This window comes from Protopterus annectens, chromosome 10.part0, assembly GCF_019279795.1.
Source record: "Protopterus annectens isolate FY-2018-M chromosome 10.part0, PAN1.0, whole genome shotgun sequence".
NCBI classification, from domain to species: Eukaryota; Metazoa; Chordata; order Ceratodontiformes; family Protopteridae; genus Protopterus; species Protopterus annectens.
Genome location: NC_056744.1, coordinates 1,288,143,819 through 1,288,168,433, shown reverse-complemented (window position 1 = coordinate 1,288,168,433; position 24,615 = coordinate 1,288,143,819). Strand labels below are relative to the sequence as shown.

Genomic DNA, 24,615 nt, shown 5'->3' with positions numbered 1-24,615 from the left:
CATAACAATTCCCTGGCTATTTCTTCGCACACTATTTACTTCGTAATCAAACAATATCAGTTATGTGGAAGGGTACGATTTAGACAGATTACCATCTGCTTTAGTTCTAAATAAATCTACCATTTTATGTTGTGAAGAAAACAAAGTGGTGAAGAGCATAGTTCTTCATTCCCAGGTTAAAGCTGTTGAGCTTCGTCTGTCATGTACCATTTTGATTTGGTAACCCTGTTAAGACATGAGTGACATTTTGTAGCAGGCAAGCAAGCAAATATGTTATTTTTTTACTTTGCATTCTCTGAAGTCTTATGGACCAACTGCCAGTTTCCTGAGAATCCCTTGTCCCCTAGGCCTGGATATATGGCTTATCCTCTTGGTTAGGCTCCACTTCTGGTTGACAGAAACATAGGAGGTGAAGACCTGGATTGCAGAAAAGGTGAATTAACTTCATTTGTGTTGTCTTCCTTGGCACTTCACTGAGGAATTTTATGTAGTTTATTCCTAACTTCCCCTGTCTTGGTGTCAGGATAAGCACACTACTGAAGCAAATATCTGTATTTCAGACCCAGCGGTATGTATGCGTCCACCAGTTTGCTTTGTGTGGTTTAGTTTCTTCCATTTCTCAAGTCATAGTCATTGTGTTGATGACTCTATGTAGATACTGCATCCAAGGCTGTTGCCACTGGTACTGTATTGTTCTCAGAACCTCCCAGAAGATGTAAAAAACGAAACTGGATAGAGATTTAGTTTTTATACCCTCTGCTGCAAAGGTTATCAAAAAATTGAGAAGTAAGCTAATACAGAAGACAGATTTTTCAGCCTTCTTCTTTAAAATTTCTAAGGGATTTTCTGCTTCCTCATCAGGTTTTGGCAAGAAAAAAAAAATAAACAGTCTCAACAAAATGCTGGTAAGCAGATGTTTAAAAAACAGTAGCAGGTAGTTAAAAATGAAAGCAGGACCCTGTCACACTAGTCCCTTATCCCTCCCATACAGTCTGAATCTCCATTTCTCACTTTAGCAAAAGATTGTTTCAGACAAGTGGGTTCTGAGGATTGATTCAGCAAGACTAGAGATGGTAGTAGGAAGAAATTCCTACTTTCCAGAGAATTACTCCACATCCATTAGACCAAACTCTATGTTTCCTCCTGTCCTACAGCACACACTTTCTCAGGGTTTCATAGAAATAGTTCCTCCTACCCAGTTGGGAAGAGTTTTTTATTCAAGGATATTTGTAGTGCAGAAGAAAAAAAAAAGTGTTTGGAGACTAGTTCTGGAAACAAGTATGCGATAATGCCAATGTTCAAGTTGCTTTCACTTCACAACTTGTTACCTTTTCTTTCTTATTTGAGTTGTTGATAACTTTAGATTTAAAAGATGCTTATTGTCACAGTCCTACTCATCCAGATTTCAAGTTTTAAGCTTTCTTGTGTCTGGTTCACACTATCAGTTCACTGTCTTACCTTTTGAGCTGCCCCCCATTGCAGGCTACTTGGCATCCACATTTTTCATATTTAGACGAGTTGCTTATCTTTGCAGAGTCTTTTTAAAGTGTCCAGGATTCCTTACTTTGGTGCGAGATTTCCTACATAGGCTGGGATTTCAAGAGAACATTCAGAAGTCTTTTTTGACTCCATTGTTCAGAATTGTGTTTCTTCAGTGTCTGCTAGAAACTTCAGTACAAAGAGCTTTTCTTCCCAAGGAAATAAAATATATATCTATTCCAGGAATGTTCGCGCAGATGTTGGTCACTGCTAGGGAATACCTCAGGATTCTGGGTCTCATGGCATCATTGATTCTCACGATACATCTTGCAAGACTCCACATGAGAAAGGTACAGTTGTATTTGAAGTCTGTCTGGCAGCAACACACATGAATTTTTTCATACTCCAGTTCTGGGAATGGTAAAAAGAGAAATCAGTTGGTGAAGACATTAAATATCCCTAAATTGGTCTCCCCTTCTGCCTCAAAGAAGCTACTTACAACAGACTTCTTTGACTTTGTTTCAGGGGTACCGTCAAGAGGAATAAAAGTGCAAAGTTGTGGGACAACAGAGAGAGACGCAAGTGCATAAATGGAAAACAGAAGCATGCCCTTAAAAGCACTTGCCTCTCTGAATCACCTTTGAAACCCCTGGACTTCATCTTGTTACAGACAATACCACAGTGGTGCGGTACATAAATAGATAAAGGGGAGATCTTACCTGCTATGCAGATTAACCATGTTAGCATGGGATATAGCTTTACAACACACTTTCACACTGCAGGCATCCTATATTTTGTTAGAGCAAAACTGTGTGTCATGCAGTTACTGCAAGCTGTCTCACAGATTGGGTCTAATCACTTAAGAACAGGGTTGTTTGCTACATCCTGACCCGAAACAACTTCAACTGACTGCCTGGACAGTAGGGTCTTAATACCTTTTAGGCACCTATTTATTGAGGGTATGTAGCAAGTATTAATGGAGACAAGAAAGCCTGCTACTAGAAAGTTCTATATAAACAAATGGAAGTTTTCCTGGTTGCTGCCAATGACATAACCAGCACCCATTCAGGACTAGTGTTTCTTTGGTTTTGCAGTACTTGTGTGAGTTACTTTCCTATGGCCTGTCTTCCTCCTCTTATTAATGGCCATTTCAGAATTTCTGTACATGGATACCCCTCTTTCAATGCATTCACATATCAAAATTATTTTTAAAAGGGTATTACTCAAGAGACCTCATTGGGATCTTAATTTTGTATTAGAGAGGCCAACACTGGCTCTGTTTTAACTAGCTGATCTGGCTAACTTGGGGTTCTTCAATTGAAAAAGTTTTACTAATTGCTCCGATCTCTGCAAGAAAAGTAGCCAAGATGTTCTTCATGTTTCACTGTTGCAGTCATAACTTTTGGGTAATCTGCTGGCAGGTTGCCCTCAGTCGGCCTGAATTCCAAAGTCTTGGGTCCTGCGTCGGTTGCTGTCTCTTCTTCCATGACGTCAGGTCATCAGGGGTATAAAACAGGCAGCCAACGCCATTTTCTTCAGTCTTTCTTGCCGCGCGGTGCCCGAAGCAGAAGCACTTCGCAAGTGCCGGTCGGCCAACTCCTGAACTTTTCGAATTCGAGTTTCAGAACCGAAGTCTTCACTTAAAAATAAGTACCCCGTTGGGGAAACTTTTTTTTGCTCCATACTGATGTCAGTAAAAGTTAATAATTGCATTACTTGTGGGAAGCAAATACCTCATAAGGATTTCCATTTGTACTGTATTCCTTGCCTAGGCCTAGATCATAACGTACCTAGCTGTCGGTTTTGTGCTAGATTTAACCAACGCACTATTAAGCGTCGGTATATCTTTGCTTCAAAATATTTTGGAAACAGATTTAACTATCCTGAAATGTCGTCGGATAATAATCCGACTACCGGAGTTCACAGAAAATGCAAAGAAAAGGACAGAGACAGACCGTCGAGGTCCAAAACCGACGACGAAGCTTCCCCTAAACCAGTCGCTGGTTCGCCGGTACTCAGTGAGGCACTTTTGCAGCCCCTGATACCCGCTACTTTTGAGTCGAAGGCCACTGCCGAGACGCATGTGGAGTCCGGCACGCTGCGAGATTCTCAAAGTATTGTACCCGCGGATGTCTCTCCCTCGGATGGTTCCAGAGCCGCTCAGCAGGCACCGGCTTCTGAGGATGTCTTCAGGCCTCAGCATTTCTATATAAAACCGACGCCAGCTTCAAAATCAAAGACAAAAGCAACTTCTAAAGCTAAAAATCCGATGCATGAGCCACGTGCTCAGGCCTCTATGCCCAAAAAATAGATGATCAAAATGGCTGAAGACCTAATTACCTTGATCAGGGGTTCCCAACCCCCTCCCGATAAGAGGCCTAGGGAAGACACTGATTATGAATCTTCAGGCTTCTATTTCTTCTGATTCCTCTTCTGATCAGGAATTTTCTATACTACCCTATGAGGATTCTGATGCAGAGGAATCCATCCCATCTGCATTTCCTCCTGAAGATTATTCCTTTGGAGAAACCTTTCATACTTTGAGGGAGCATTTTCATTGGGAGAGTCAAGATTTCTCAGAATCAAAAAAAGAGGCTTAGGGATTTCCTTCTTCTCCCTCAACATAGGCCTTTAGCCATACCTCCTGTCTTAGACATTGTTGATGATGTGTTTTCGGAGTCAAGCTAGACTCCTGACTCCTTACCTCCGGCTCCTAGCAAGCCAGACAGATATTACAGGGTTCCTGATTCACACAAATTTTTATTTAAAAACCCTGCTGCTAACCCTGAAAGTATCTCACAGGGTCCCAGAGGTGCAAAGGCCTCAACAGCTAAAAATCCTACCCCCTCTGATAGATTCCAGGGCGCTGGATAGATAGGGAAAGAAGGTTTATACATCTTTAACCTTGGCAATTAGGGCCTTAAACTGCCAGTTTCATATGCTTAAGTATCAACAGCATGTTATGGGATTACCGAAACAGAAAATTATGTTGATTTCTGAATGTGTAGAAAATAAAGAATTACAGGAATTATTGCATGCAGCAGAACAAGTTGGAAAGCATACTTTGCAATGTGGTTTTGATTCCTTAGAGGCCTCCTGCAGTGCCGCAGTTACTGGATCTGTGATTAGAAGGCATGCCTGGCTAAAAGAGCAAAATTTGCCTGATCATGTTAAAGCAGTTTGGTATTAAGGCAGAAGAGGTTTTAAAGAAAATGGAAGACAAAGCTAAGTCTATGCAAACTGTAAAAGACTTCTTACAAGTGCAGCCACCAAAGTTCAGTAGACACTGGCCTACAAAACATTGGTCCTTTCCTGGGTCCGACAGAGCTCCTCGGGGCAAATCAAGGTGCCCTAAAGGCTCTAGATACCAGTCACAGGATTCTTACAGGTCAGAGCAATGGGGTGCCTCTACCTCCAAATCTGGAGGAAATAAAGCGCAACCCTACATTAAACAGTCTCAATGACTTCCCTGTGCCATCTCCAAGCACTTATCTTTTGGCAGTTCCCTTAGGGGGAAAATTAGCACTTTATGCTCAAAATTGGCAGTTAATAACCCAGGATAAGTGGGTATTAAACATAGTATCCCAGGAATACAGATTTCATTTCCACACTCTGCCAATTCAAAACGGTTGGCCAGATCTGCCAAAAAATCAGTGGGCAGAGGCACAGAAACAAGTTACGTCCCTCATGGATACGGGGGCTATTCAGCCAGTGCCAGAACAGGAAAAAGGACTAGACTGTTCTTGGTACACAGAAAAGACAAGGCATGGTGCCCAATACTGGATTTATCAATTTTGAATACATTCTTGGACATTCCAAAATTCAAAATGCTAACTTTGCAGCAGCTTCTGCCCATGCTGGGCAAGAACGCCAGGCTAGTGACTTTAGACTTAAAAGAGGCATACCTGCATATCCCAATAGGGGAATCGTGTAGAAGATACCTCCGTTTCAAGGCTGGCTTCATGCATTACAAATTCTCTGCACTGTCCTTTGGCTTATCTACTGCGCCCAGGGACTTTACAAAGTGCCTGGCACCAGTAATTGCATTTTGCAGACAAAGAAGTATACAAGTCTATCCTTACTTGGACGACTGTCTTATTCAAGGAGAAAACAAGGACATTCTTCATCAGCATTTGGTGTTTGTGAAAAGGCTTCTAACATGCCTAGGGTACACAATAAACGAAAAGAAATAACAACTTGGTACCCTCTCAAAAGATAACATTCCTGGGTGCAAGCAACCACAAAACCAGAGACTCGACTGAATAAATGCAACAAATATCCAAAAAGAAATTCAGTCTTGAGGAGAAACCACGACCACTAGGATTTTATTAAAGTTAACGCCAGTAATGACCATATAAAACGTTTTCATCTGAGAAAATCCCTGACTTCATCAGATACACAGATAAAAACTCAAGGACTATTTAAATACTAGTCACAAGTTACATTAATTGAATAAGCTAATAGACAATTAGTATTTAAAGCATCAATTTCTAATAAAAACATTTGTATTATTCACTCCTTTGACTACGGTCCATCCATAGACAATATATAATATGTTGATGTGCCTTGTTGTTGTGTCTTTCGGCTTTTCCCGGTTAGGGGGTCGCCACAGCGGAATTCCAGTCTGCTAATGATTGGTAGTTGATTTTTACGTGCTGAGTTACCAGCCCTGACGCACAACCTTCAACGAAGGTATGCCCATTCAGGCATGTCCACACGCAGAAGATGCTCTAGCTGAGAATCGAACCGGACAGCGTCTTACTGTGAGGTGACAATGCTACCGCAGCACCACCACCGCGGGTCATAGACAGTATACAATATATCTGACAAAAAATACCTAACATATAACCTGATACATGTTTTAAATATTAGGTTATATGTTAGGTATTTTTTGTCAGATATATTGTATATTGTCTATGGATGGACCGTAGTCAAAGGAGTAAATAATACTAGTATTTAAATAGTCCTTGAGTTTTTATCTGTGTATCTGATGAAGACAGGGATTTTCTCAGACAAAAACGTTTTATATGGTCATTACTGGCGTTAATTTTAATAAAATCCTAGTGGTTGCGGTTTCGCCTCAAGACTGAATTTCTTTTTGGATATTCCTGGGTGCAAGCTTGAATACAACTGCCCAGATGGCTTTCCTCACGCCAGACAAACAAAGGCAACTGACTATTTACTTCAAACAGATGGCAACAAAAACCCAGTTATCTGCAAGACAAATTCTGCAGGCTTTGGGGTTCATGGCATTCTGCATTCTACTGATTCCATATGCAAGACTGCATATGAGGAAACTACAGTGGTACCTAAAAAGTTTATGGAGTCAACATTGTCACAGTCTGGAAACAATGATTCCTCTCATTCCCTGCCTACAACAGGAGTTTCTTTGGTGGGCAGAGACATGTCACCAGAACGTGGGACGGTCTTTCACTCTACCCCCTGCCAGCCAAACCTTAACTACAGACGCATCAGATTATGCATGGGGGGCCCACCTGGCGGGGAGATGCATTCAGGGCATATGGACCCCAAAACAAATGAATCTGCATATCAACCAGAAAGAGATGTTAGCTGTTCAGAATGCCCTGACAGCCTTCAAAGACTTACTTCATCCAGGACAACTACTGATAAAGACGGACAACACCACAGTTATGTGGTACATAAGCAGGGGGGCACACACTCATACCCCCTTTGCAGACTAGCCAGGATCCACAAGTCTTCAGCATGATAACAAAAAAATGGTGGAGCCCGGACATAGATCTATTTGCCTCTCCTCGGAATTATCAACTGGACAAATTCTGCACAAGGACTTATCACAGACAAGCATGGAAAGTGGATGCCCTATCCTTCAGTTGGAAAAATCTATCAGTTTACGCCTTTCCTCCTCTACCTCTTCTTCCCAAGGTCCTACTAAAGGTCAGACAAGAAAAAACAAAAATGATTCTAATTGCCCCCTGACTGGTCCCACCAACACTGGTATCCAATCCTACGGAATATGTCTCAACTCCCAGGTTGGTACTTGCCTCAAATACCTCATTTACTGTCTCAGCAAAACGTCAGATCCTGCACAATCAGCTCCAAACACTGAACCTGGCAGCATGGCTGATCATGTAGTTATTCAAACAACACCTCTCAGTAAATCTGTGATGGATGTCATTTTGGAAGCCAGAAGGCCTAGTACTAGAAAATCTTATGCTGAGAAATGGAAGAGATTCTGTGCTTGGAACCAAGCACAAGGAACTGACACAGCAAAGCTAAATATTCCTCAGATTGTACAATACTTGACTGAGATGCTTGACCAAGGCCTATCTTTTTCATCAATAAAATCCATGCCTCTGCCATCTCGGCTCATTACAACACAGAGCCACCGATCTTTTCTCGCCCTTTGCTTAAAACAGTATCTTAGAGGGGCCAAAAATTTAAGGCCTCCCAGGAGATCACCAATTCCTGCATGGGACCTCAATTTTGTGTTGGAAAAGCTCACCCTGCCTCCATTTGAACCAGCTGCTACTACAGATATAAAGTTTTTATCATGGAAAACAGCTTTGCTCCTGGCAATCACTTCAGCAAGAAGGGTTTCAGAGCTGCAGGCCCTCATGGCTGTGGAGCCTTTTATGATATTTTACCCAGACAGGGTGTCCCTCAGGACCAATCCTTCCTTTATGCCTAAGGTGGTTTCCAGTGTGGCTCTTAACCAAACTATTCATCTGCCAACTTTTTATCCAAATCCGCAGAACAAGGGGAGCGGATTCTGCATTCCTTGGACGTACACAGACAACTAAGATTCTACTTAAACAGGACCAAAGCTCAAAGAAAAACTGAGCAGCTACTGGTGGCATTTGCTGCAGGATCAGAGGGAAAGGCTATTTCAAAGCAGACTATTTCATAGTGGATAAGCCACTGAATTTGTTTCTTCCACTTGCATCATGGTAAACCTGTGTCCAAGGGCATTAGGTCTCATTCCACCCGTGCTGCATCTACATCAGCAACTTTTCTCAGAGGGGTACCAACCAAAGACATTCTAGAAGCTGCTACTTGGAGTTCTGTTCATACCTTTACAAAGCATTATCATTTGCCTCTATTTTCTATGCCCAGGGCAGGCATTGCCACTGCAGTTCTGCAGGGCCTTATAGCCGCCCCTAATGCTGTTTAGCTCCAGCCTCCCATCCATAGCTTTGGGATTCTACGCAAAAGTAATGACTGCAACAGTGAAACCCGAAGAACATAGTACAGTTGTGTACACTTACCATAAATGCAGATGTTCAAGTGTATTCACTGTTGCAGTCCTGGTTACCCGCCTGCCATCCCCCTTTTATTCTGGAGCTTCTCTTTCCTTCACTATATTCTACAGCCTTTGTAGTGTATTTGCTTTTAGATGAAGGTAAAGTTTATGTTGTTGCATGTAGATATAGATTTATATATATTTATATATATTTTTGCTCCCCATTTGGGGGGCACCTGACATCTGGGGCAAGAAAAACTAAAGAAAATGGCGTTGGCTGCCTGTTTTATACCCCTGACGACTTGACGTCATGGAAGAAGAGACAGCAACCAATGCAGGACGCAAGACTTTGGAATTCAGGCCGACTGAGGGCAACCTGCCAGCAGATTACCCAAAAGTAATGACTGCAACAGTGAATACACTCGAACATCTACATTTATGGTAAGTGTACACAACTGTACTTTGCAAGCTGTTGTGGGTCAGCCTTTTCTCGTTTTTCCATAGAGACAAAGTTTCTTTGAGAATGAATCCTCCTTTTATGCCTAAAAAATCTTTCTGAACTTCCGCTCATTTGTTCATTTCTTATGAATGTAAGAAGAAGGGACAGCTATATAAAGTGGTTGTTTCCGGCTTTTACCTTTTGTTATTCCCACCACAACAAAACTATTCCAAGAAAGGCCAAGACACACTGTACCAGTACAAAATGAAAGTATTCAGGAGCTCATGCAAAGTAAAAATGGTCCACGTTTTTTCACATCTGAACATCCCTCTGATGCCAAAAAAAGAAGTCTGAGAAACCAAAGCTCAAGTCTTTTGCTATCCAGTCAGACCTGGACAGCTCCCGTTCGTCTCTTGATAAGTCTGTGAACTGTCCCTCTATTGTGACCCCATCGAAGGCCAATATGGTGCAGTGATCTTACACATCTGACCAGTAGTCATTTTCTGGTAAGAAGGGAGAACGGCTGCATGTTATCTTGGAGGGACCTGAGGGCATTCCAAAGATCTCAGTTGTAGAAGAAGTTCTCGGTTCCTTGATTGAAGTACATCATGGTTTGGAGACATATATAAATAAAATGAAAAATGCAGGCAGATGTCCTTTTTAAAACTATGCAGATGTGCATATTGCCTAGGGATCCTTTCAAAGAATGGCAGGATTTTACAAAGAAGCTTTTCAAAGCCATTATGTCCTTGAAGTGTCCTTCATTTTTTGCTGCTCTTCCATCTCCTCTCAAGAGACAAAAAGAGCTTTCTTCTGATGAGGAGAATTCTGAATCTGAGGAGTATGATTCTGTGGCTTATCCTTCACAAATCCATTTTTCAATGGCTTGTGCTTCTGATGGTAGGGATACCTTATCTTTTGACTGCCCACTTAAAGAACTTTCTTTTGGAGACACTAATATTAAAATGATGCAGGATTTTCAGTGGGAATATTCCTAGTTATCTGTTACTTAGAAAGACAATATGCAGATTTGGAAATGGGAATGTCAAACGCTCTGCCATACCTCCTGTTTGTAGACTTTGTTTGGGATCTTTTCTACTGCTTGTCTTAACTTTGAGTATCACCCACTTGCCCAAAGAAATCTGATAGGTTTTACAAGATTCCAAACTCAGAAAAAAATCTTTCAAGAATCCCACTTCAAATCCAGCTGTTATCTTCCTCTCCAATGAAAAGTCTGCAGAACTGCTTCCCACAGCTAACACTTTCAATAGCTCTGATATCTTTATCAGTGGACAGACATAGCAAAATGGTGTACAGTTCTGCCACACTATTTTGTCGCTGTGTCAGTAATCTAACGCACATGATTAAATACTTTTTGTATAGTTTGGATAATCTGAGCAGTGTCTTTTTCAGACTTGGATGATGCAAGCACTAAATCATATCCTTTGACTTTTCTTAACTTCTGTTTCTCAAGTTTGTAAGTATTCTGTTAACTGCAGTTATGATGCTGCCATTGCTTCTAAATTAACTACTACTGGGTCTGTTCTTTGTAGATTCTTGTCTGTTAGTCTTCAGCCTTTACTTGAGGATGTCAAAGCTAAGCTTCTGAACTTTCCTCTGTATAAGCAACATCTTTTTGGCTGTGCTGCTGCAGAACTTTTCAAGACTTTATAAGAGAAAGGTAAGGTCATGCAAGATTTTAAGCAAATTTTCCATTCTCCTGTTACAAAGTTTTAGAGAAACTACCTTGGTAAGGCTGTAATGTAAAGACAAAAAAACATTTCAGAAGGGTAAAAAAAAGATTTCAAGACTAAACTAAGCAGGATTCCGAGGATGATAAGTCCTCCTTTTTCTGACAAACCAGCCTCTTTAACTGTCAACCTTTACCCCACCCCACCCACAGCTCAGCCAATCCCAGACTCCTCTTTCTGAAAAGCTGTCTTTGTCCTTTCCTACCTGGCAATGCATAACTTCAGACAGATGGGTTTTGTCCATCTAAGATGGTTACAAAATGTCTTAGTTTGCTCCTCCATGTCTTTCTGGCTTCCCCAGCATCCTCATAGCCAGATTTATTATTTATTTATTTATTTGAAATTTGTTTGCCAGGATGGTCCTCTTGGGCCGAAGGAGCCCGTTTTCAATGGAGTCCTGGGGAGAAAAGCTCCATAGATGCATTTTATTAAACAGGTTATTACAGTACAAGACAAGTACATGAAGCAAAAGAATATGTTAGTACAATTTGAAGAGGAAAAAAACAGAGTAGTATCACAATTAGTAAAGTTTACAAGTATATAGTCAGTATCATTGCTAACATAGATATTAAGTCTAAACAGTAGTAAGTACGTATTTACAAGTCTAAGCAGTAATAATTAGGTATTTACAAGTCAATTAGACAAGGGAATTATTTGCAATATGTATGTTGCCCCAGAGGAAATATGATCAGTGGGTTAAATATTTTTGAATTTTAGTTATGATAAGAGGAGAGAGGGAGAAGCGGTAGGAGTAAGGTAGCTGCTGGGGATGTTATGCAGGATGGGAACATGAGCATTCCCAGAGAGATGTTAGATGTGAGTGGAGCAGAGTTTTAAAGGTGGATGGGCTGCTGGTGAGGCGAATTTGAGGTGGGAGGGAGTTCCAGAGGTGTGCTAAGGAAAAGGAAAGTAGAAGTTTGCCTACAGGACGAGCAGGCTTGTGAAGTTCAATCAGATTCTGAGCATTGGTTCTTAGGAGTCTCTTAGGTTGGTGCATTTTAAATGTTGAGGCAAGGGAGGGGCAGAGAGAGGGACTGAAACTGAGTTTCTGAGCAAGGATTAATTGAGAGTAGATAAGGTAGTTGGGCAGCTCTAGCCAGTTTAGATTATGGGGGGCAATACAGTGGTGAGTGGAGGATTTGTGTCCAGTGGCAAATTTGGCAATTTTATTGTAGCAAGAAGAGAGTTTTGTTTTAATAGAAGATTGTAGGTTGGTTAGAAGTGGGGCACCATAAAGGAGAGAGGGGATGAGATATGTAGTAGTGAGAAGGAATCGTGTAGATGGAGTAAGGTAGCGAATGTGGCGGTAGAACATACCAAGTTTCTGGTGTGTTTTTTATATTTATATGTATATGGGTATCAAATTTGAGATGGTTGTCGATGAGTACCCCCAAGAGAAGTGTTATTCTGACTGGTTATGGAGAATGAAGTAATGTTGATAGTTGTAGTTTTGGAAGGGGTGAATATCATGAGTTTGGTTTTTGATGCATTAAGTGCCAGGTGGTTATCTAACATCCATTGTTCAGTGGATGAGAAGGCATCTTGGGTTAGTTTTATGAGGGTGGGAGTGGAGTTAGCAGAAGAGATAATTGTTGAATCGTCTGCATATTGGATGATTTATGCATTAGAGATGGCAACGTGGAAGTAATTTATGAAAATATTGAACAATAGGGGACCTAAAATGGAACCCTGGGGTACACCAGTGGGAGTGTTGAGGAATGGCTTTCTTCCACTTGACTGCTTGTTACCTATTGGAAAGGTAACTGGTAAACCAGTTGATAGAAGGGGGTGATAGATTTAGGTTAGAGAGTTTGGATAAGAGAAGGGTGTGAGAGATGGTATCAAAAGCTCTGGAAAGGTCTAGAAGGAGGGTGGATACAATACAGCCGGTGTCACGGGCTTTATTCACAGTTTCAAGGAAGGAGAGTAGTGCGGTAGTAGTACTGTGACCAGGCAGAATCCACGTTGTGTGGGAGTTAATAGGTGATTGTCAATGAGGTAGGGTAATAGTTGTAGGTGGATACACTTTTCAAGTAGTTTAGAGATGGGAGATAAGATGGCGATAGGCCTAAAATTGGAGATATTATTGTTCCCTCCTTTGTGGAGGGGAATAATGTAGGCTTTTTTTACCTAACTCTCCCTTTTCTTCAAGATTTCTTTGCTCAGGAGGACAGTAGAGTTAGGAAAAGGATTTTATTCTGGAATTTTTCTGATTCCCAGAAATGAGGGCAATTAGAGACCTATTTTGGACGTTTTTTCCCTCAACACAGAGTACAGCTCAGGACTTGCTTACTGTACTCTGCCTGAATATTACTGATCTCTGACTGCATTTTATTTTGAGTTGACATTCTTCATTTAAAGTTTGGTTAGTTCTGTTTTGTAACTTATTCTTATATTACATTTGTTTTGTTTTAAATTTTCTGGTCTGTTGGAGAGGTCTTGGCTAGGGTCATTTAGAAAAGTTAACAAAGAATTCCTTTGCAAACAGTGAATAACATCAGCTAATTAGTGGGCGGAGCTGAGAAGTAGCATTCCTCATTTAGCTAGAAATATCTCTGTTTAGCTGGAGTGCTTGTTTGGCTTGCTTGTTGTACTCTGCCTGATTATTGCTGATCTCTGTCTGCATTTTATTTTCCCACCAACCCGCTCTAGTGTTGTTGTATTGTTAAACTTGGTGGTTTTTGAGTTGCCCGCCCCTACTATAGATCTGATTTTGGGCACTCCTCCTAGGCCCATCTCATCAGCTCATTCTACTGAGTATAGAAAGATCATTTGAGAAGGCCCACCCCCTTAGTTTCTTAACCTTGAATTAACAAATGGGTCTCGTTGCTAACATCGGAACCGACTCGGCTGTTTGCGCTGGCCAAAAACTCTCAAGCTTTACCCTTACCCAGAATGCTCCCCTCCCAGTTACCTTGGATCTCGTTTGCTGCTTTCCCTGATAGACGCGTTCACCATCACTCTCAAGCTATGTAAACTTTAAAATATTTTTTTTATGATTTTTGCTTTTGGTAGCAATTCCTTTTGCTAGTTGCTTTCCTTTAAAACCCTACCCACTGTTATTTCTGTCTTGTTTGAGCTTCTCCCTTTCTTTCCTTATTTACATGTTGTATGCTGATCTGTCATCGTTGATAGATTTTCATTTTTCCTTTCTTTTAATTCCTTCAATTGTTTTAATTCTCTTTCAAAAAAAAGAAAAACTTTATTCCTGTTTAGTAGTGAGTGTTTCTGTGGAGAGGCTCTTCTTCTGCAGGAGTATGTGTATGGTTGTCTGAGTTAACTGACTTTTTGCCATTGCTGACAATTCTTTTTGATCGTCTCCATGGCGGATAAACCAAACACAAAATACCAATGTCAGATAATCACCAGTTATGTGTCTGTTGACTGGGTCCTGTTCATCCGCAAGAAGACTGTTCTATATGTCATGGTTTCAGTGACAGGGCACTTGTGGAAAAGAAAAACAAACTAATTTTGAAGGGAATGATACCCTTAACCTTATCTGGCTCGGACAAAACAAGGAGCAAGACTGATGTCTTCCCCTTCTTCTTTATCACACAAATTTCAGATAAGCATAAGAAAAGAAGTCTGTCTGTGTCTTCTGCACTGTCGGCATCTCCTTTGAAAAGGTCAAAATCTTCGGTTCCGTCAGTATCCTTGGAACCGACTGCCTTCACACCTAAATCTCCGGCACCTAAAGGTTCTATGGAACCGAGTATATCTGTGCAGTCTAAATTCTAGGCATGGAAACTATTAATGCAGATGTCTTCTTCACTGCCAACTTCCTCGGTACCGAGTTTACAATCTGAGGAACCAAGCATTGTGACCCTTCTGAGAATTTCGTATTCTCCCTCAACTGATCCCTTTTCTGGAAGACTACCATCACTTTTCTTGGAGAGACCAAAATTACCATCCACTCTGTCTGTGCGTTCCACAAAAGTTTAACTGAAGATGACATGGAGAGGCTGGTAAATAAGGTACTCTGGGTGAGAGGATTGTCCAGTACCTCCTTGACTCCACCCTCACTGGGTGTTGGAGCTGAACCTTCCTTCACCACTCTACTTTTTCGTCCTCTGACTTCAGTGGAAGTATTAGAGTCTTCAGCTCCAAGTCTTCCAGTGCTGACTGCATCAGCTCCGGAGTTATCCATATCTTCGGAACCACTTCTCACTCTGAGGTCTATGGTCCATTCGGATCCAGAGGCCTCTCAGGGCAGAGTTTGCCCTGTCGGTTCTGAGGGGCAGGAGTCGACTCCTATGTTTTGGGACTCCTGTCTCCACCTTGGGGCATTGCCATGGATCAGCTCAGCTCTGGCTTCTGTCTTGAGGGCCGTCTCTTCACAGTGGGGAGTGACATGGTTTCAAGGCAGTCTTTCTCTGTTCTGGGCTCCCTTTTCTCTTCGGGGGGGGGGGGCAGCTTTTGTGATGGAGAGAGCTCTGACTGCTGTAGTCAGACAGTTAACCCCTTCCACCTTGGAGCAAGTATCCCTTTTTTCCCCATGCCCGGATATTCAACCTGCACTCCCACTAGGTCAGCGGATGCCACTGTTTGCCGAAGGCAGATCGAATCAGAGATGGTGCCCATATGGGTTAGTTTTGAATATTAATACTGAATGTGAAATTGTTTTTGATATTCAGTGATGTGTCTGTGTATGTTAACAAGCTTCTCCATTGTAGTTGTAGGATGAATTATTTTGTGTTAACTCAGAGGTTGTTTTATTCCTCTTATACACTGGTTAGAGCAATTGTTTGTTATTAATGCAAGATGAGTAGTAGTGGAGAGGAAATTAAGACTTTTATAGAAGTAACCTGGTCCGGTAGGTCAGGGAAAGCTGTAGAATAAAGTGCCACAAGAAAGGTAAATGTGATGAACTACTCTGGTAAATATTAACATTTGAAAAACATATTGAAGAAGCTTTCCATTTTTGCTGATTGGGCTTTTGGCTGGTAAACTCCTAACTATCAGTGCTAATACTGCTGTTATTTTACTGCAGAGATGATTATACTAGAAATCTTGGAAGCTAATTATGTATGAGGTATATGATGATATGATTCCAGGAAAAAGTATATTTCTCTCCTCTCTTGTTTTGAATCTTTGATATGAATCTCAACGTGTTAATCAGATGTTGGCTAGTTAGTCACTCTTGACATACCAAGGGATGGAATCTAGAAAGTGGAGCTAACTGTTTAGGGTAGTACTGCTAGCATTACTAAAATTTGTAATGGCAAATTTAATTCTGGGAAGGGTATGTGTGTGAGATCAATTGTATTTGAATGTTTTTCAGAAGTAGAAGTGTTGACAGCAAAAATATATCCTTACACCTTAGAAGATGTTGTAAAGTTCTTTTGCATATATATATATATATATATATATATATATATATATATATATTTTTTTTTTTTTTTGATTGGTTGTGTGAATTTAAGTTTGTAATGTTACACTCAGTACAAAATTACAATGTTTCTTGCAAGCTTAATGTTTTTTAGCAATTAATCTTACAGTTACATTTTAAATTTTATTAACTCGTACTTTTTGTACAACAGAGATACATATTTTTAGTTGCAGATGTAAGATGAGAATGAGGATACAGCTCTGTGTTTTGGAGAGGGGAGAATTCCGGGGATTTAAAAAGTAAGGTGGGAGAATGTTTAGGGGTTTAAAAAGTATGTTAGAGAGAATCTTTAACATTTGGGCATTCCCAAGTAAGGTGGGAGAATGTCTGACGGTTTAAAAAAAATGTTAGAAAGGTTCTTTAATGTTTGTAAATTCCCATGTAAAGTGGGAGACAAAATGCTAATGGATTCTCCGGACCCTATAACAATGGGTAGAATTTTTGTTATGCTAACAAAATTTAAACTGAGGGTGATTGCTTTGCACGAAAAACATGTGATCCAAACCTCCAATACTGATTTTGCAGTGCTATATTTTCCCAGTTACACTGGAACTTCTTGAAGAGCAGTAGTACTTCTTGTGTCAAGTTCCCTGTCATCTCAGATAGAGGATACTTTGGAGAGTCTAAATCGAAGATTTGTGGGGGAGAATGGCCGTTTGAATGGGGAATACGTTACTGTGGTACCTGTATTGGTTCTAGGTTGGTTAAAATTACCAGAATTTAAGTTAATTAGGCAACTTATAATATTTTAATAAGGTACTGTATTGTATATGAATGAGTGGAATTTGGTAATGCATTCAAGTGATTATGGGCTAGTAAAAAATTATTTGGCAGCCTACTGTGTGTTGTTTGGGCAGTCTGATGTGTACATCTCAACCACTGCTTTTACCCTGGACATTTTCAATGTATTTCTTTTCTTTGGCTCACTTTTCCTGGAGTTTGTCATGGTCAAATACACCAATGCAAGATGCTACTTACTCCTTTTTGCTGTCGTAGGGTAAACAGAAATTATGGTAGGGTGCTTAGAATCTAATTTTGTAGTTCTGCTTCTGCAAAATAATCAGAGTGAGTGTGATGTCCTTCAAGGATGCATCTGCAGTCCTTACAAATGGGTTGTCCTGTCGTCAGGCAGCCCTTCGGTCGGCCGGATTCCAAAGTCTGGGTCTGGCCACGGCTGGTGTCGCACTTCACCCGACGTCATAGCTGCAGTTATTCGGGTATAAAGGCATCAGCCGACGCCATTTTCCTCAGTCTTTCTTGCCGCGTGGCGCCCGAAGCAGAAGCTGTTCGCAAGTGCCGGTCGGTCAGAACCAGAGATTACTACTACCGAATACTTCTACTACCAAGACTTCTAAAAGCTAAGTACCTCGTTGGGGACTCTTTCTTGCCTCAGCCGATGTCAGAAAAAGTGAATAACTGTTTAACTTGTGGGAAACAAATACCTCATAAAGATTTCCACTCTTACTGCTTACCTTGTTTAGGCCCAGACCACAACGTAGCAGCTTGTCTAGCCAGTGCTTTTTAACCGACGGACGCTTAGACGCCGGTCGGAATTTGCTGAGGAGTTTTTCGCCCGCTTTTGCTTACATTATGCCGCCGGATCCTCTGACTACGCAAATATCTAAAAGCGCAAGGAAAAGGACCGACACTCATGGTCCGCGGTTTCGGCCGAAACCGCGGTTAAGCCAACCGCGAGTGTCTCGGTTTCGGCTGAAACCGAGCTCACGGTTCTTCCTTCAGCCGAAAGCTTACCTTCTACCGAGGCCTCAGCCAACCTCGTGGAATCGGCTACTGAAATCCCACCTGCTCTTGCAGGCTCCCAGGATTTTTCTGATACTATCCCCTTGGATATTTCAACCCCTGCACGTGGAGCTGCTAGGCCTCCTGCAGCCATGTCGATTAAGGCCTTTGCCAGGGCTAAAGCAGCTAAATCTACCAAAAATGTACCTGCTAAGACCCCCTCTCACAGGCCTAGCTCTAGTTCACAAATGCTTAGTCTAGCAGAGGATCTCATTTCTTTAATCCGGGGATCCCAACCTCACCCAGACAGGGCCTCTCACCCACCTCCAGAGAAGAGGCCTAGAGCAGAGCCCCCTGAGCCAGTTTCTACAGATGACTCCTCTGATGATTCAGATAATTCAAACCCTCCAGAGGGCCCTTTCTCCCCTTATGAAGACTCTGATGCTGAAGAGTCCATTCCTTCTGCCTCTCCGCCAGAGGAATTTTCCTTTGGGGAAACCTTGCATGCTATGAGGGAACAATTTCAGTGGCAGGGCCAGGATTTTTCAGACTCTAGAAAAAGGCTTAGAACCTTTCTGCATTTACCACAGCATAGGCCTTTAGCCATCCCTCCAGTTCTTACTGTTGTGGATGATGCATTTAATGATGCCTGTACTGCTCCTGATTCACTTCCTCTGGCCCCTGCTAAGCCCAATAGGTACTACAGGGTCCCGGACACACATTACCATTTGTATAAGGCTCCTTTTGCAGATCCCGAAACTATCTCCCAGGGACCTAAGGCGGTAGCAGCTACCTCTGCCAAAAACCCCCTTCCCTCTGAAAGGGAATCCAGGGCCTTAGAGAGATGGGGTAAAAAAGTTTACACTTCTGCTACTCTTTCAGCTAGGGCCTTGAACTGTCAATTCCACATGATCCAGTATCAAGAATTTATGTTAGACCAGTTAACTAAACAGCTGTCCTCAGATGAACCATTAGACAAAAAATCTGTTCAGGATATGGTACATAACATTCAGCAGGTCAGTAATCATTCCTTAAAATGCGGCTATGATGCACTGGAGGCTTCCTTTAGATCAGCCATGACTGGCACAGTGATCAGAAGACATGCATGGTTAAAAGAACAGGCCTTACCAGACCATGTCAAATCAAAGCTACTCGATGCTCCCATGGACAAGATCAATTTGTTTGGCTCTCCTGCACAACAGGTGCTGAAGAAGATGGAAGAGAAAGCAAAATCTGTCCAGACAGTCAAAGATTTCTTACAGGTCCAACCTCCAAGGTTTAGCAGGAATTGGCCCTCCAAGAATTGGTCCTTTCCAGACACCTCCAGAGCTCAGAGAGGCAGGAATAGGCGCTCAAGAGGCAGAGGTCAATCCAGAGGTGCCTACAGGGGTCATCAGTGGCAGGCTAACAACCAGCGAGGTACAGCCACAGATACAGCCACCACCACTACTACAGGACAATCACAGTGACTTGGCTCTGGCACCGCCTACCAGGGAACAACTAGAAGCACCCTTAGGCGGGAAACTAGCCTTATTTTCAGTGAACTGGCATTACATCACAAGAGACAAGTGGATTTTGCAGACAATAGACCAAGGTTACAGGTTTCGCTTCCATACTCTACCAAGGAAAAGAGGAATGCCAAACCTACCTCCAAATCAACAGACAGAAGCTCTAAAACAAATAACTCACTTGCTAAGGATGAGAGCTGTACAAAAGGTACCATCTACGGAGCAAGGACAAGGATTTTACTCCAGGCTCTTCCTGGTACCAAGAAAAGAAAACCAATGGAGACCTATTCTCGACCTGTCCGCTTTAAACACATACCTCATTGTCCCAAAATTCAAAATGCTGACCCTACACCAACTTCTTCCCATGTTTGGCAAGGAGTCTTGGCTGGTGACTCTAGATCTCAAGGAGGCATACCTGCACGTCCCCATACGACCAAATTGCAGAAGATACCTCAGATTTCTTGCAGGATCAGAGCATTATCAATTCTCAGCATTGCCCTTTGGCTTATGTACTGCGCCCAGAGTGTTCACGAAATGCCTGGCATCAGTAATTGCTCATTGCAGGCTTCAGGGAATCCAAATCTACCCTTACCTGGACGACTGCCTGTTGCAAGCGGACAACAAAAACAAGCTAGCAGAAGACCTAAAAAGGGTCATTCATCTACTGCAAGCCCTGGGATACACAGTCAATATAAAAAAGTCAAGACTGATACCATCCCAAAGGATAACCTTTTTGGGTGCAGAGCTGGACACATCAAAACAAATGGGATTCCTAACAGTAGAAAAACAGGAGCAACTACCTCTCTACTTCTTGGCATTAACAAAACAGAACCAGCTAACAGCAAGAAAAGTCCTGCAAGCCTTGGGTTTCATGGCATCCTGCATAATATTGGTTCCACATGCCAGGCTGCATATGAGAAAGTTACAGTGGTACCTAAGGAATTTATGGTCTCAGCACAAGCACAGCCTAGAAACCCAAATTCCAATAATCCCATGCCTGAAGCAAGAATTCCAATGGTGGGCTCAGGCCTGTCAATCAAACAAAGGACTGCCCTTCCACAACACTCAACCAAGCCAGACCATCACAACGGACGCCTCAGACCTCGGTTGGGGGGCACACATGCTGGACAAGTGCATACAAGGCTTATGGACTCAAGACCAGCTGCACCTACACATAAATCAAAAGGAAATGCTGGCAGTAAAACTGGCAATTCAGACCTTCAGACCATTTCTTCGACAAGGTCCACTGTTGATAAGGACAGACAACACCACAGTTATGTGGTACATCAACAAACAGGGAGGCACACATTCGTACCCTCTATGCCGGATGGCAATGGACCTCTGGAATGTGGCCCTGAGCTTCAACATTCAGTTACAAGCAATTTTTGTGCCAGGAAAAGAAAACATTCTAGCAGACATACTAAGCAGAACTACCACGGATGCCCACGAATGGATGCTGCATCCGGACATCTTCAAAACCATTACAAGAAAACGGGGACTACCAGAAATAGACTTATTTGCATCCCCACACAATCACCAACTCAAGAAATTCTGCACAAGGACGTACCACCCACTTGCTTGGAAAGTGGACTCCCTATCTTTCAGTTGGAAAAACCTGACAGCATATGCATTCCCACTTCCTTTGATGCACAAGGTGCTATTGAAGATCAAAGAGGACCGTCCAAGGATCATCCTGATAGCTCCAGACTGGCCAAGGCAACATTGGTACCCATTACTGAGGAGCATGTCACGGGAACAAATATGGCCTCTGCCCCTAGTTCCCTTACTGTTAACACAGAACAACTATAACACCCTGCATCCAAACCTGAAAACACTGCAGCTGACTGCCTGGAACATTGCATAACACCTAATAACCCAATTTTATCCCAGAGGGTTAAAGACATTATCTTGGAGGCTCGCAGACCCTCAACAAGAAAAAATTATTCAGCAAAATGGAAAAGATATCACATTTGGAGTACTACAAAAGGGGAAAATGTGTCACTGGTAAACATAGCCAACATCCTGGAATACTTGGCAGAGCTCTTCCACAACGGCCTGTCCTATTCTTCCATTAAGATTCATGCATCAGCTATTTCAGCAGAATACAACTTGGATCCTCCAGTCTTCTCACATCCTCTGCTCAGGCAGTTTCTGAGAGGAATTAAAATGTAAAACCACCTAGGAAGCCACCATTGCCAGCATGGGACTTGAACTTTGTGCTAGAAAAGTTGACACTCCCTCCTTTCGAACCAGCAGCAACAGCAGAATTACAATACTTATCATGGAAAACTGCTTTCCTGCTTGCAATCACTTCAGCAAGAAGGGTATCTGAGCTACAGGCATTAATGGCAGTACAGCCCTTCCTGATCTTCCATCAAGACAGAGTGTCCATGAGAACAAACCCTACTTTTATGCCAAAGGTGGTATCCAGGGTATCTTTAAATCAAGCTATCCACCTACCTACATTCTACCCCAACCCACAGAACAGGGGAGAAAGACTTTTACATACCTTGGATGTACATAGACAATTACGCTACTACCTGGACAGGACCAAGGGCAATAGAAAACTGACCAGCTACTGGTAGCATATGCAACAGGAATGGAAGGAAAAGCAATTTCAAAACAGACAATCTCTAAGTGGATAGGAAATTGCATTAGATTTTGTTACTCCTACCATGGGAAGAAAACTCCAGAAAACATCAGGCCTCACTCTACAAGGGCTACAGCCACTACCACAGCTTTTCTACGAGGAGTGGCTACCAAAGACATTTTAGAGGCTGCTACTTGGAGCTCCATGCATACATTTGCCAAGCATTATAATCTACCTTTATACTCCAGATCCCGAGCAGGTTTTGCCACTGCTGTTTTGCAAGGGATCTTAACTACACCATAATCTTTTTTCTCCTCCTCCCCCAGTTTGGCTATGGTATTCTACCCATTTGTAAGGACTGCAGATGCATCCTTGAAGGACATAGTACAGTTTTGTACCTACCATAAATGTAGATGTCCGATAGGAATGCATCTGCAGTCAGGATTACCCACCCACCTTCCCCTCTGTGGTACTCCTAGGGTATTTGCCCATCTTGTAGCTGGCTGGGGGAATCTATTATGGTGTATTTGTTTGTATATATGTACATACATGCTTATTTTTTGTTTGCTCTCTACTATTTGGAACCATTTGCATTATCCAAATTTAGCCTTCCTAGAGGGCACCTGGCATCTGGGGCAAGAAACACTGAGGAAAATGGCGTCGGCTGATGCCTTTATACCCGAATAACTGCAGCTATGACGTCGGGTGAAGTGCGACACCAGCCGAGGCCAGACCCAGACTTTGGAATCCGGCCGACCGAAGGGCTGCCTGACGACAAGACAACCCATTTGTAAGGACTGCAGATGCATTCCTATCGGACATCTACATTTATGGTAGGTACAAAACTGTACTTTTTCTATTACCTGAGCTGGGCTGAGTTGGTCAAACTGAAGAATGAATACAGGGGAAAAGTATTCTCCCTTTCCCGTCCCATGCTGATAAACATGAGAGGAAGTTTTTTTTGTTTGTTTTTGTGAACATTTTCTCAAAGCTGTTCTTACCAGGTGCCTCTGACTTTGCAGAGCATCCCCGATTTTGCTTCTTATTTTCCCCTCTCATATATGTATCCATATATGTGTGTGGGTACTTCCTTATTATAGCAACCCCCGGTGGTAGCATCTGTGATTGCCACGGCAACCTTCATGGAGAACACGTTTGTAAGCGTTACTTTATATATTTATGTATATTCCAATTTTTATCAATTATTGGTCTCATTTTATTTTATTTATTCCCATAATTTCTTGTAAGATCATGCATAGTACAATATACATAAAATACATAACATGCAGATGATTCAACAGATACTACCCACGGTTGCTGTGGCAACCACAGACGCTATCGCTGGGGATTGCTACAATAAAGGAAGTATCTGTGTGTGTAGATATATATATATATATATATATATATATATATATGTATATATATACATATACATATATACACATACACACAATATATACCCATATACATATACACTTTTTTCCTTTTCCTGCTACCTTTTCTCCAAACACTTCTTTCCCCCTTCCCCCTTATCTGACCAGAAAGATGCTGACTAAACCACAAGTAGTACCTTTGTTCACATAAGTTGTATAAATCACGTTTATTGAATGACAAGACTCAATCTCTTCTTCTGTCTAATTAGATGAGCCACTCTCTCACTGTTCCCTTTCTGTCACAGTTTCACCACTGTCTCTCCTCATCTATCCAAAAGTAATAGTCCTTATAAGAGTCCAGGTAGCCCCAACCATTCTCCCTTTTGTGTTTACTTTACTTCTCACCCTTAAATGTAATGATACAGTCACTGTTGTTCTGCTAACATGTCATACTGTATTACAATATCAACTACCTTCCCCGTTTCTAATATTTCCATAGTTAAGCTGCATCTTCTTTTAATTATTTTATGCTAGAAATTGCAGGTAATATTACAGTATCTTCTGAAATTTTGTATTTCTCTCCGCTGTATACAAACTTGTGTCTGTTTCTAATGAGTGATCAAGACTGGATATGCACATGCAAGCTATGTACATTGCTGTGTTTCTAAATGTTTATGTAAGCTATTGTAAAACTTTTTGCTGTATACAATTTGTATTTCTTCTGATATCATGTAACTGTAATTTATGTATTTTTCAAAATTGGTTTAAATGTGGAGCTATTCTCCCTGAGCCACTGCTGAAAAAGGGTTTATGTCAATTGGAATTTCCTGGTAAACATATATAGATAGATAGATATATAGATAGAGTAGATAGATGAATTGAATAAAATAGATAACATTTTCTTGTAAACCACTGAGGATTACATTTAGTCAGTGATGTCAAAAGTTTCATACCACTTATTCTTCAAAGAGTGCATGTTGATGCAAAATCGGTTATTCAGTTAAAATGTTTAAGTGAATTAGAGTAATATTTACAAATTGTTCCTTTTTCGCGGCCTTTGTCCATCGATTACTTTTGTCTTTATTTGGAATTTTTGAGCAAAGAAGGTGACGTATTTTGGTCTA

The 24,615-nt window shown here is 41.7% G+C and overlaps 1 protein-coding gene across 2 annotated transcripts in view; it reads left to right on the top strand.

Annotated features, from left to right (window-relative positions):
* The window catches only part of BEND5 (BEN domain containing 5), a 639,378-nt gene that overhangs the window by 232,737 nt on the left and 382,026 nt on the right, over window positions 1–24,615 (top strand). The gene's annotated exons all lie outside the window — the stretch shown is intronic.